Raw genomic sequence first — 11,269 nt, forward strand, 5'->3', positions numbered from 1 at the left:
ACCAGAAGAGGGCATCAGATCCCATTACAGATGGTCATGAGCACCATGTGGTTGGTGGGAATTGAACTCAGGACCTCTGGAAGAGCAGTCAGTGCTCTTCACCACTGACCCATCTCTCCAGCCCCCTGGATATGGTTCCTACTGGAGTGACTGCAGACATTCCTGGCTATTTGTGATGAGTGCTACCGAGGGAAGCCCTCCTTCTGGGAGCTTGGGGACCTCTACGGAGCAGTGGGAAGTTTCAGATGTGCACTCCAAGGCACAGAGTGTGTTATTGACTTGAAGGTTACAGAGAGCAGATGTTCCTATCTGACATGAGGATCCCATCTGGGAGCACTTGGCAAGCACTGACTGGCCCTCAGGTTCCCCAGGGTTCCGTGCCCCCCCCCCACTGCTTGTCCTCGAGTGATTGCGACAGAGGACCTGGAACGCAGCAGAGATTGTTAGCTATTATTATTTATGGTCCTGGTGCTTTTCAAAGGGCACGTAAAATAAATATCTTTGAATGTCATAAAAATGTGTTTCCAGGAGCTTACATCAAGCCTTATAATGCTAGAAATAAAATAGTTTCCTGGAAAAGTGGCCCTGCCATAATTTACCCACCTGTTCCCACTTGCTAAGAGCAAGGAGATTTTATTTGGGGGTGGGGTGTTCAGCGTGAGAGCCCACAGGCGCATGCCGGCATGTATGCCCATGAGCACAGAGCTCAGATATTGACATCGGATGTCTTTCTTTCCTTTCTTAAGATTTATTTTATGCATATGAGTACACTGTGTGTGTCTTCAGACACACCAGAAGACGGCATCAGATCCCATTACAATTGGTTGTGAGCCACCATGTGGTTGCTGGGATTTGAACTCAGGACCTCTGGAAGAGCAGTCAGTGTTCTTAACTGCTGAGCCATCTGTCCAGCCCCCAGATGTCTTTATCACTTTCCATCTTGGTATTTTCTATTATGCAGTTGGTTTGGTTTGGTTTGGTTTGACAGGGTCTCACTTGGTAGACCCAGCTAGCCTTGAATTCACAGAGACACGCTACCTCTTTCTTCCAAGAGCTGGAGCTTACAAGTGTGCATGAACATACCCTGCACACCTTAGCTTTTGAGGCACTGTCTCTTATTGAACGTAGGGCTTATAACTCAGCTAGACTGTCCGGCCAGGAAGCCCAGAGATCTGCCTGTCACTATTGACCCCATGCTGTTGGGTGTACAGATGGGCATGGGGACATCTGACTTTTTTGTGTTCCGAGGATCTAAACTCAGGTCATCATGCTACTCTGGCGAGCATATTACCACCTCAGCCGTCTCTCCACCCATTGTCTCTTGTAAAATATCTGTAGGTCAAGGCTCCAGAGTCTGTGACAAGTCTAGAAGTCTCTTCCTCTAGGGTCCAAATAAGGAGAAACCTGCTAAGGCAGGTGTGGCTGGGCAAAGGACACCCGGACCTGAGAGCCATGAGAAAATCTCCCATACTTGACTCTGATGGCATTCAAGTATGTGTACAGAGCCATTTAAGGACTGCAGAGAGGCAGAAGGCCTCACAGACTGCATTCCAGCTGAATCCTGTCTCTTCTGGGCTGTGTGATTTGGGACAGGTCCATCTGTCTAGGCCCCAGTTTTCTTGACCCTGAGATGATACAGATATTCGTGGGGATCTGAACTCAGATACTCACGTTCAAGTTCCACGCGAGAAGAAACACTGGGTCTGAAGGTGGCCGGTGGTTGTGCTTCTGGCCCCCAAGTCCACATGCTGCCAATTGGCTGAGTGACCTAGCAGGTCCCTCACCTCTCTCAGGCCAGTTTCTTCACAGGCAGAGAGGACACACAATATCCCAAATGGGATAGCCAGTGGGCCAGTGCTTCGCGCCTGTCCATAAAGAATCTTCGACATTCCACAAATATGTATCAGACTTGGTCAGAATTAAGAATGTTTTTCAAATGTGTCGTAACAGATGTGAGGATGACACAGGTCTGCTATCCCAGCACTCAGGAGACAGAGGCAGGGGAGTTAGAGGCCACCCTGGGCTACAGAATGAGACCATACCCTTCAAAATATTTAAAACTAGGGGTGGGGTTGCCATCCCACAGTCTGACCCAGAATTGTTCCTGTCTAAAAGAACTGCAGGGACAAAAATGGAGAAGAGACTGAGGGAAAGGAGGTCCAGTGACCGGGCCAAATCGGAATCCAGCTCAAGGGGAGGCTCCAAGGCCTGACACTATTACTGATGCTATGGTGTACCTACAGACAGGAGCCTAGCAAAGCTGTCCTCCAAGAGGCCCAACAAGCAGCTGACTGAGACAGACACAGACACTTACACCCAACCATTGGCGTGAAGTCGGGGATCACTGTGGTCGAATTAGGGAAAGGCTGGAAGCTGAGGAGGAGGGTGGCACCCGGACTCCTGAGATCTCTCAGACGCTGAACCACCAACCAGGCAGCATACATGAGCTGGTCTGAGGCCCCTGAAACATATACAGCAGAGAACTGCCTGGTCTGGCCTCCCTGAGAGAAGATGCGCCTAGCCCTTAAAAGCTGTCCCAGGGAGCTGGGAGGCCTTGCAGGGTGTTGGGGGGGGGGAGGGGCGATGTGTGGGTGTGGGGACATCCTCTTGGAGATGGGAGAGGAGGAATGGGATGAGGAACCGTGGGAGGGCAGACCGGGAGGTGGGTAATGACTGAACTGTAAAAAATTAAAAGTGATTTTTAAAAATATTTAAAACGTAAAAGGTGCTCTCTACAACTCCAAAACCTAGTGCAGAGTGGGGCTGCCCCGCCCCCTGGTGGCTGAGTTAAGTCATATGGGTAGCTCTGGCCAATGAGGTCCTAGCAAGGAGGACAGGTATCACTTGTAGGCCAGAGCATTTCGACCCTGGTGCCCTGTTGGCCACAGCTTTGGGCTGTCCACTCTGCAGGTGACCGACTGGGATTGAGAGGCAGCTGCTCTGTCAGAGGCACGGGATCCTGGTGTGACCGGAGAGGTTCCTGCCATCCTCATGGACTGCAGTGGCCGGAGCTTCTCTGAGAGATTAACTCACGTTGTGTTGGGCTGTAGTATGTCTGAGTTTCTGAGCCATTGTGGTTTTTAACTCTTAAAAACCTTTCTCAGAGCCGGGCGTGGTGGCGCATGCCTTTAATCCCAGCACTCGGGAGGCAGAGGCAGGAGGATTTCTGAGTTCGAGGCCAGCCTGGTCTACAAAGTGAGATCCAGGACAGCCAGGGCTAAACAGAGAAACCCTGTCTCGAAAAACCAAAAAAAAAAAAAAAAAAACTTTCTCAGGGGCTGGAGAGATGGCTCAGTGGTTAAGAGCACTGACTGCTCTTCCAGAGGTCCTGAGTTCAAGTCCCAGCAACCACATGGTGGCTCAACCATCCGCAATGAGATCTGATGCCCTCTTCTGGTGCATCTGAAGACAGCTACAGTGGACTTAGATATAATAATAAGAAAATAAAAAAATAAAAAAAACCTTTCCCAAAAAGTAAAAATTAATTTTGATAATATGTTTTGTGTGCACTCTTATGACCCTGCCAGTCAGGAGGAAGAGGCAGGAGGGTGAGAAGTCAAGGTCACCCGCAGCTACATTAAGTTTGAGACCAGTCTGGGATACATGAGAGCCTGTCTCAATAACAACAACAATAAATCATGCACACAAGATGTTATTTAACCCAGCACATCCACAATCTTACTTCAGTCATCATGGGGAAAGTCACTGAGACAGGTGACTGGCTTCCTTTGCTGTCTGATGCTCTCACCAAAAGCAGCTTAGGGGAGGACGGGAATCATCTCACCGCACAGGTTCCAGCCCACCACTGAGAGAAGTCAGGGAACTAACTGAAGCTGGAACTTGAAGCAGGGACCGTGATGAGTGAGTGCTCTTTATTAGCTCACCCTCAGGCTGGTGACTAGGTAGCTTGCTGCCCCTTTTAAGATTTATTTTTACTTTATATGTATGGGTGTTTTGCCTCTGTGTATGTCTGTGTACTATAGACACAGAGGCAAAGAAGAGTGTTGGAGTCCCTGGATCTGAGTTACAGACGGTTGTTAGCCTCTATATGTAGGTGCTGAGAATCAAACCCCAGACCCTCTCCAAGAGCAGCCTGAGCCCTTAACCACTGAGCCATCTTTCCTGGCCCCTTAGGTAGCTTTCTTAAGCAGCCCAAACTATCTGCCTAGGGGGTGGTGCCACCCACAGTGGGATGAGCTCTCCTACATAAATTGACAAGCAAGATAATCCCCTGCAGATTTGCCCACAAGCCAGTCTGATTGTGTCAAATGGACATAAAGTTAGCCAACTAGGAGAGTGACTATATACAATACACACACACACACACACACACACACACACACACACACACATGTCAATCTAGTCATCATTCAGATAAGCCCCACTTCAAGAGTCCTACAAGCTCACAGGCCTGGGACTTCTGGACTGAACGGTAGTGGTAATGACCTCAGTTGAACCATGCTGGTACATAAGTAAATGGGTCCTTGACTGTTGCATAAGGAAGCGTTCATGAACCCCAAAAGACCACCAAGGAGCCATCTCTGATGTAATAGCATTAGGGTCTCTTTATTACAAACTTAAACTCTCCTCCAAGCCAACCACGACATAGCAGGACAGGAAGGGAAGGCAGAGCAGCCTTGAACCCTCAGCAGGACAAGGTTTTATAGGGAATGAGAGTAAGTGATGGGGCAGGGGGGTGTCCAGCCTGGCGAATATCTAATAGAATGGCTATTGTAAGCCAATATGTGGGTGCTCTGAAACAAGACCACGAACAATCACAAGTGGTCTGAAAGTGCATCTGAAACAATCAGACTAATCGTTGGTCAACTGTTGCTAGGAAGTAGCTAGGGGTATGGGCCAAGGACAAGCCGTGGCATCCTTCCTGGTACTTGGATGCAGCATGGGTTCTGCTGCAGGTCAAGTTCTCAGGCCTTTTTTTTTTTTTCTTTAAGATGGAGGCCAGTCCCAAGATGGAGTAGGTCTGGCCTCTCATGGTCTTGTCAAAAGGACCTGTAGAAAGAGAAATCCAGTGTCTCCTAAGACAGGCTGTGGTGAGAGGTCGTCTCCATCTCCTTGCTTTGTCTGCGTGGCGGGGACCTTCCTATCGTCACAGATGCTGCACTGCCCTCCCTGGATGATCCACTTCCCCTACATCCCCGAGGAAGACAGAGAGGAAGAGGAGGGAAGGAGATAGGGAAGGAGGGAAGAAGGGAATACTAAGAGGCCGGGCCTAAAGTAAAAGAAAATCATGCTGAGCCTGGAGGTGCATGCCTGCAGTCTCAGCGCTGAGCCTGGAGGTGCATGCCTGCAGTCTCAGCTCTGAGCATGGAGGTGTATGGGGAGGATGAGTTAGTACATTGTGAGTTCTAGACCAGCGTGGAGTCCACAGCAAGATCCTGACTAGAAAGCAAAAGCAAAAACAAAAACATTGAGCTGGTGAAATAGCTCAGTTGGTAAGGACAGTTGCTGCCAAACCTGAAGACCTGAGTTTGATTCCCCAGCCCCATGTGATTGATGGACAGGCCTGACTCTTGCAAAATGCCCTCTGACCTTCCTAAATGAAATACATGTGAGATTTCATATACGTGAAATCACACAGCACCTGTTACTGAGAGAGCACACGGATTTCTTCTGCTGTCACTATTCCCCAAACAACACAGCAGAACGAGTAGCCACATGGCACTCATGCCTCAGTCACTGCGTAATCCAGATAACCCATATCACACAGGACAGCTACGTGTCACATGTAGATGGAGCAGCACTATATGTAAGGGACATCAACATTCACAGACCCTGCAGCTGAGGGGTCATGGAGGCAGTCCCCCAAGGACCACATTTCGCTTGTACATCCATCTACCTTGGACACTGGATTGCTGCCACCTTAGCTGCAGTGGATAACGCTGCTATGACCATGGGTGTGCGTGTGCTGGTCTGTTTTTAGTGGCTATCACTAAATGTTACAGACTAGATACTGAAATGTATAGAAAATAAAGGTTTGTTCTGCTCTGGAGCATGGAGGCTGGGAGGCTGAGGGGCCTCGTCATTAAGAACCTCTCACTAGGTCTGGAGAGATGGCTCAGCGGTTAAGAGTGCCGACTGCTCTTCTGAAGGTCATGAGTTCAAATCCCAGCAACCACATGATGGCTCACAACCATCTATAATGAGATCTGATGCACTCTTCTGGTGTGTCTGAAAAACAGCTACAGTGTACTTACATATAATAAATAAATAAATCTTTAAAAAAAAAAAAAAAAAAAAAGAACCTCTCACTAGTGGGGATTCTCACGACCCAAGACGGTGTCAGGACATCATACAGAGAGACACACTGCCCTACCTTGTGACTCTCTTCCTTCTCTCAGAGAGCCACAGTCCCATCAGCCTTTCCCTGTGACCTCATTTAACCTCCCTCAGGTTCCACCACCAAAGACCACAATGCCATCAAGTTTCTGTCACCTAAACTCACTGGGTCAGTGAGTAAACATGGCCACCTGAGTTCAATTCCATTGGTTGAAGGAGGGAGCCAATTCCCAAACATCCTGTGTCCTACACACAGAGAGACACACACAGACACAGACACAGACATACAGGTACACAAATGCAAAGACAGACAGACACACACACACACACACACACACATACACACACACAACTGAACAAAATGTAATTTTAAAAAAATTTAAATAAACACCTCACAATCAAGATTAAGTTTCAGTGAGAGGTCGCATAGTGACTGTCAAGCCCTCATGGTGTGCAGTCGCTGAGTCCTTTTTAATTAATTTGTCACTGTGTTCCTGCTATTATTGTGAAAATGGGGTTTCTGCAGCACTTGCCGCTTAGGAAACTGGCTTCTTCAATTTACCAATGTGTCAGGGGCATTTTTCCATGAAATTAAATAGTCTTCCGCCTTATCCTTCGAAACAGCCAAATGGTATTTTTTAAATGGCTGCTCCATTGTTCTCCCGTCAGCAGAGCATACACTAAAGTGGATATACCACCATTTATTTTCCTAATCCATCACTGGTGGACATCTAGGCCATTCCCAACTGTTAATTACACCTGATGAATAGTGTACGGAGCTCTGGAGGCCAGGACCCTGCCTAGTGCACACTCAGGACACACAGCTTTTTAAGGAGGAAGGAGGAACTGGATCTGCCACATGAGGAGTGCATTCTTAAAATAAGAGCCAAAAATCGTCTCTTCTTTATTAGAAAAAAGTGAATATTAGCAGGGAGGGCATGTTGCATGCTACAACATGTCTGTGACAGAGGATGTCTCTCTCCTTCCACCATGTAGCAGGGATTGAACTCAAGTCGTTAAGCTCAGCAGCAAGCTCCTTTACCCACTGAGCCCTCTCACCAGCCCGTCCCATGCTGCCCTTTTAAAAATGTATTATGTATGTATGTATGTATATGTTATGTATATATATGTACGTGCCTGGAATGTGTGTGTGTGATCAGCATCTTTAAACCACAAATGAGTGGAGAGCTCATGGCAGTTTGGATTTTGATTTGTTTACTTGCTTGTTAGTTTGTTTGTTTAATTATGTACGTGGGTGCAGGGAATATTTTGCTCATGTAAGTACAGGTGCATATTAAGGCTGGAAGAGACCATTTCATCCTCTGGAGCTAGAGTCACGCGGGTCCTGGGGATCAAACTTGGGTCTTCTGTAAGAAGGTGGCAAGCTCTCTTAACCACTGAGCCAGCATACAGCCCCATGGAGGTTTCTTGGTTGGTTGGTTGTTGTTTGTTTGTTTTTGAGACAGAATTTCTGCATGTAGCTCTGGCTGTCATGAAACTTACTCTGTAGACCAGGCTGGCCTCAAATTCACAGAGACACCAGCCCGCCTCTGCCTCCTGAGTGCTGGGATTAAAGGCCTTTGCCATCACCGCCTGGCTCCATCCCTTTGGATTTTGGTGTTTCGGTTTGACAATAACTCGAAGTATCTGGCACCTTTCGCACAGCTGCTGTCCTTGAAAGGGAGCAGTTCCAGCTCTTTGCCTTCCTTGGGTCCTGGAACTCACTTTGTAGACCAAGCTGGCCTCGAACTCAGAAATCCGCCTGCCTCTGCCTCCCGAGTGCTGGGATTAAAGGCATGCGCCACCACTCCCGGCTCGTAGTTTTTAATTACACTATTTGCTCTCTTGCTGGGGAGGTGTGGTCCTTACATGTTGTGGATACGAAGCCCCTGTCAGATGTGTGCTTTGGCATATTCATTTCATTCTGTAGCTCTCTCTCTCTCTCTCTCTCTCTCTCTCTCTCTCTCTCTCTCTCTCTCTCTCTCTCTGTGTGTNTGTGTGTGTGTGTGTGTGTGTGTGTGTTCTGATTTTTCATGACAGGGGTTTCTCTGTGTAGCCCTGGCTGTCCTGAAACTCACTTTCTGGGCAAAGCTGGCCACGAACTCACAGACCAACCTCCCTCTGCTTCCCAGTGCTGGACTTAACAGCGAGTGTCAGCATCGTCTGGGCTGTAACTAGCTTCACTCTGCTGATCACTCTCTCGGCCGCACCGAGCATTTGGATGTAAGTCCATGCACCTATTTATCTCCTGTCCCTGTGTGTTTTGGATCATACCTCTCCAGATATCGCCCTCACAAATGTCCTGGGGCTGTCTGTTCTTCTGCTAACCCTGTCTGGTTTTTTTTTTTTTTCCATCTAGTACTTTTCCTAGCTACAGGCCTTACGCTGGCATCTTTCATCCATTTTGAGCTGATTTTGGTGTGAGACAGGAGTCGGATTTGATGTCCCTGCCTGGGGCTATCCACTTTTCCCATTTGTTGAAGAGACTATGCTCTCTCCCCATGGTGTGTTCTTGGCCTTGGGACGGGTGTGAAGATTAAATTAGGCTGAACGTGGGTTCTGGTAAACTAAGATAGATTGGATGCATCTATATCTGCTCCCTCCTGACTCTCCATTCTCACCCAGACAAGGGGCTATTTTTAGGAACATAAAAACCATAAGAATAATTAGCACAGTGGAGATAACATTAATGAAATTTGGAAAGGAAGGAAGCAGACCCAGGAGACTCAGTGGAAGCACCAAAGGTCCGGAACTGCTAACGAGGAGAGCTGGAAATAACCAAATTGTGTTGTCGCTCCAGCAAAGGCCCAGTGACGACCTCAAGACCTCAGTGAGCAGCAGAACCGGGGTGGGGGTTCTCCCCTGTCCCTTGCCTGGCTTTGCAGCTCTGGATGGATACTGTAGGTCGTCGGGGTCTGAGGGACAGGTGTGGGAGTGGCCAGCCATCAGTGGTCATGCATAATTCTCTCTGTACCCAGTGTTGTGACCAGTCCCATGGACAGGGTGGAGTGGACACAGGAACATTGCCAAAGGGGCGCCCACAGGAGGTGACTTCTGCAGGCCCCGGAAGAAAGCCTGATATGGCAAGATGGGACTGAGAGGGGAGATGCAGGCCAGGCGCTGGAGGTCTGGGACGTCCCATAAGCACGTGGGCCTTGGCTGCAGCCACTTAACCCTGCCCTGCCTCTTCCCCCACCCTTCTCTGCCACCCTTTGTCTGTGCGGCAGATAAGCTCTGCTCCATACCCTTCCCTCGAGTCCTTCCTGGCTTGGAGATGCTCAGGGAGAGCTTTGGCCAGTCCAGGATCGCCACACCCTCCCACATCAGACCACTGTCCATCCTTGGCAGTCAACAGAGCATGCTCAAGGAAGTGATGCGCATAAGGAAGTGATGCGCATATTCCCAGGACCCCCCCCCCCCGGCTCCTATATAGAGACAGATGTTTGGGCTCCCATCATTCCGCTTACAACCCAAGACGCACCTGCTTCCCCAAACACCTGCAGACACTAGCTTGAGAAGACGATGGGTCTGCCCTATAGCCTGAGTGCCCAAGCCTTGGGAGGGCAGCCAGTGGGCAGAGAGGCCACTCCCATCTCATCCCAGATGGCCACCTCCACCAAAGGCCCTGGCCACCGTGCCAGAGGACAAAACCCAGAGAGATGACCATACTTGCTTTCTATCTAAAGTGAAATAGCTCCAAGAGAGGTGACTCAGGGATGAGTCGGCTGCTGCTGTCAGACTTAACCAGTAAAAAACACTGCAGAGTCTGGTTAAGTTTTAGTGTCAAATAAGCAACAGATCATTTTAACTATAACTACACCCACTGTGTAACTATAACTACACCCACGGCACTGTGAAGGCTGCACACAGATCACTCGGAATGGACCTGAAATTCCTACATAACAGGACTTCTATTTTAATTTGTTCTATTGGTTACAAACGTGTAAGGTCTCAGGGACAGGGTGTGGGCACACTTACCATCCGTATGGAGGTCACAGGACAATTTCCAGCCATCTTTCTTGCCTTCTCCAGTGGGCTCTAGGGATCAAACTCAGGTCATGAGGCTTGCCTAGCAAATACATTTACCAGCGGAGCCATCTTCCTGGATCCATTTTTTTCCTCCCTCCCTTCCTTCCTTCCTTCCTTCCTTCCTTCCTTCCTTCCTTCCTTCCTTTTTTTCTTCTCACAGTTTTGTTTTGTTTTGTTTTTTTAATTAAAAGAACATTACTGGGGCTGAACAGATAACTCAGTGGTTAAGAGCACTGGCAAGCTTTTTCAGAGGTCCTGAGTTCAATTCCCAGCAACCACATGGTGGCTCACAGCCATCTGTAATGGGATACGATGTCCTCTTCTGATGTGCGTGAAGACAGCTATAATTGTACTCGTACACATAAAATAAATAAACAAGTAAAAAAAAAGCACATATTACTGCCCCAGAGTAATATGTACCTTCTTCTTCTTCTTCTCCTCCCTCCTCCTCCTCCTCTTCCTCACCCTCCTCCTTATCTTCTTCCTCTTCTTCTGATTTATTTTGTTTTTAAATTATGTGTTTCTGTATTGTCTGTAAGTAGGTATGTGCGTATGTGTGTGCAGGTGCTCCTAGGGCCCAGGAGAGGTCCTCAGATCCCTGGGAACTGGGGTTATGGGATGTTGTAGACTGCCTGGCATGGGTGCTAGTAGCTAAACTCAGCCCTGAGAGAGCACTGTGCAGTAGGCCCCACCTCCCAACAGTACAACCCTGAGAGCCAGTCCTTCCATATGTGGACCTTAGGAAAATAATCAATATTGAAACTGTAACAGAGCTTAAACCAGGTCTGTCCCCTCAGGTCAGAGCCACCTCACTTTTAGTCCCTCTGGTGAGAAGGCAAATGCGGGGATGCTGAGCAACCAAGCTCCAAAGGCTCCGCAGTCCTGGGATGCCTTTCTGCCCCCAACTCTGCTTCTTGCTGCTGCAGGGCCTTTGCACATACTG

The sequence above is a fragment of the Mus pahari genome, chromosome 6 (assembly GCF_900095145.1).
Source record: "Mus pahari chromosome 6, PAHARI_EIJ_v1.1, whole genome shotgun sequence".
Classification (NCBI taxonomy): Eukaryota; Metazoa; Chordata; class Mammalia; order Rodentia; family Muridae; genus Mus; species Mus pahari.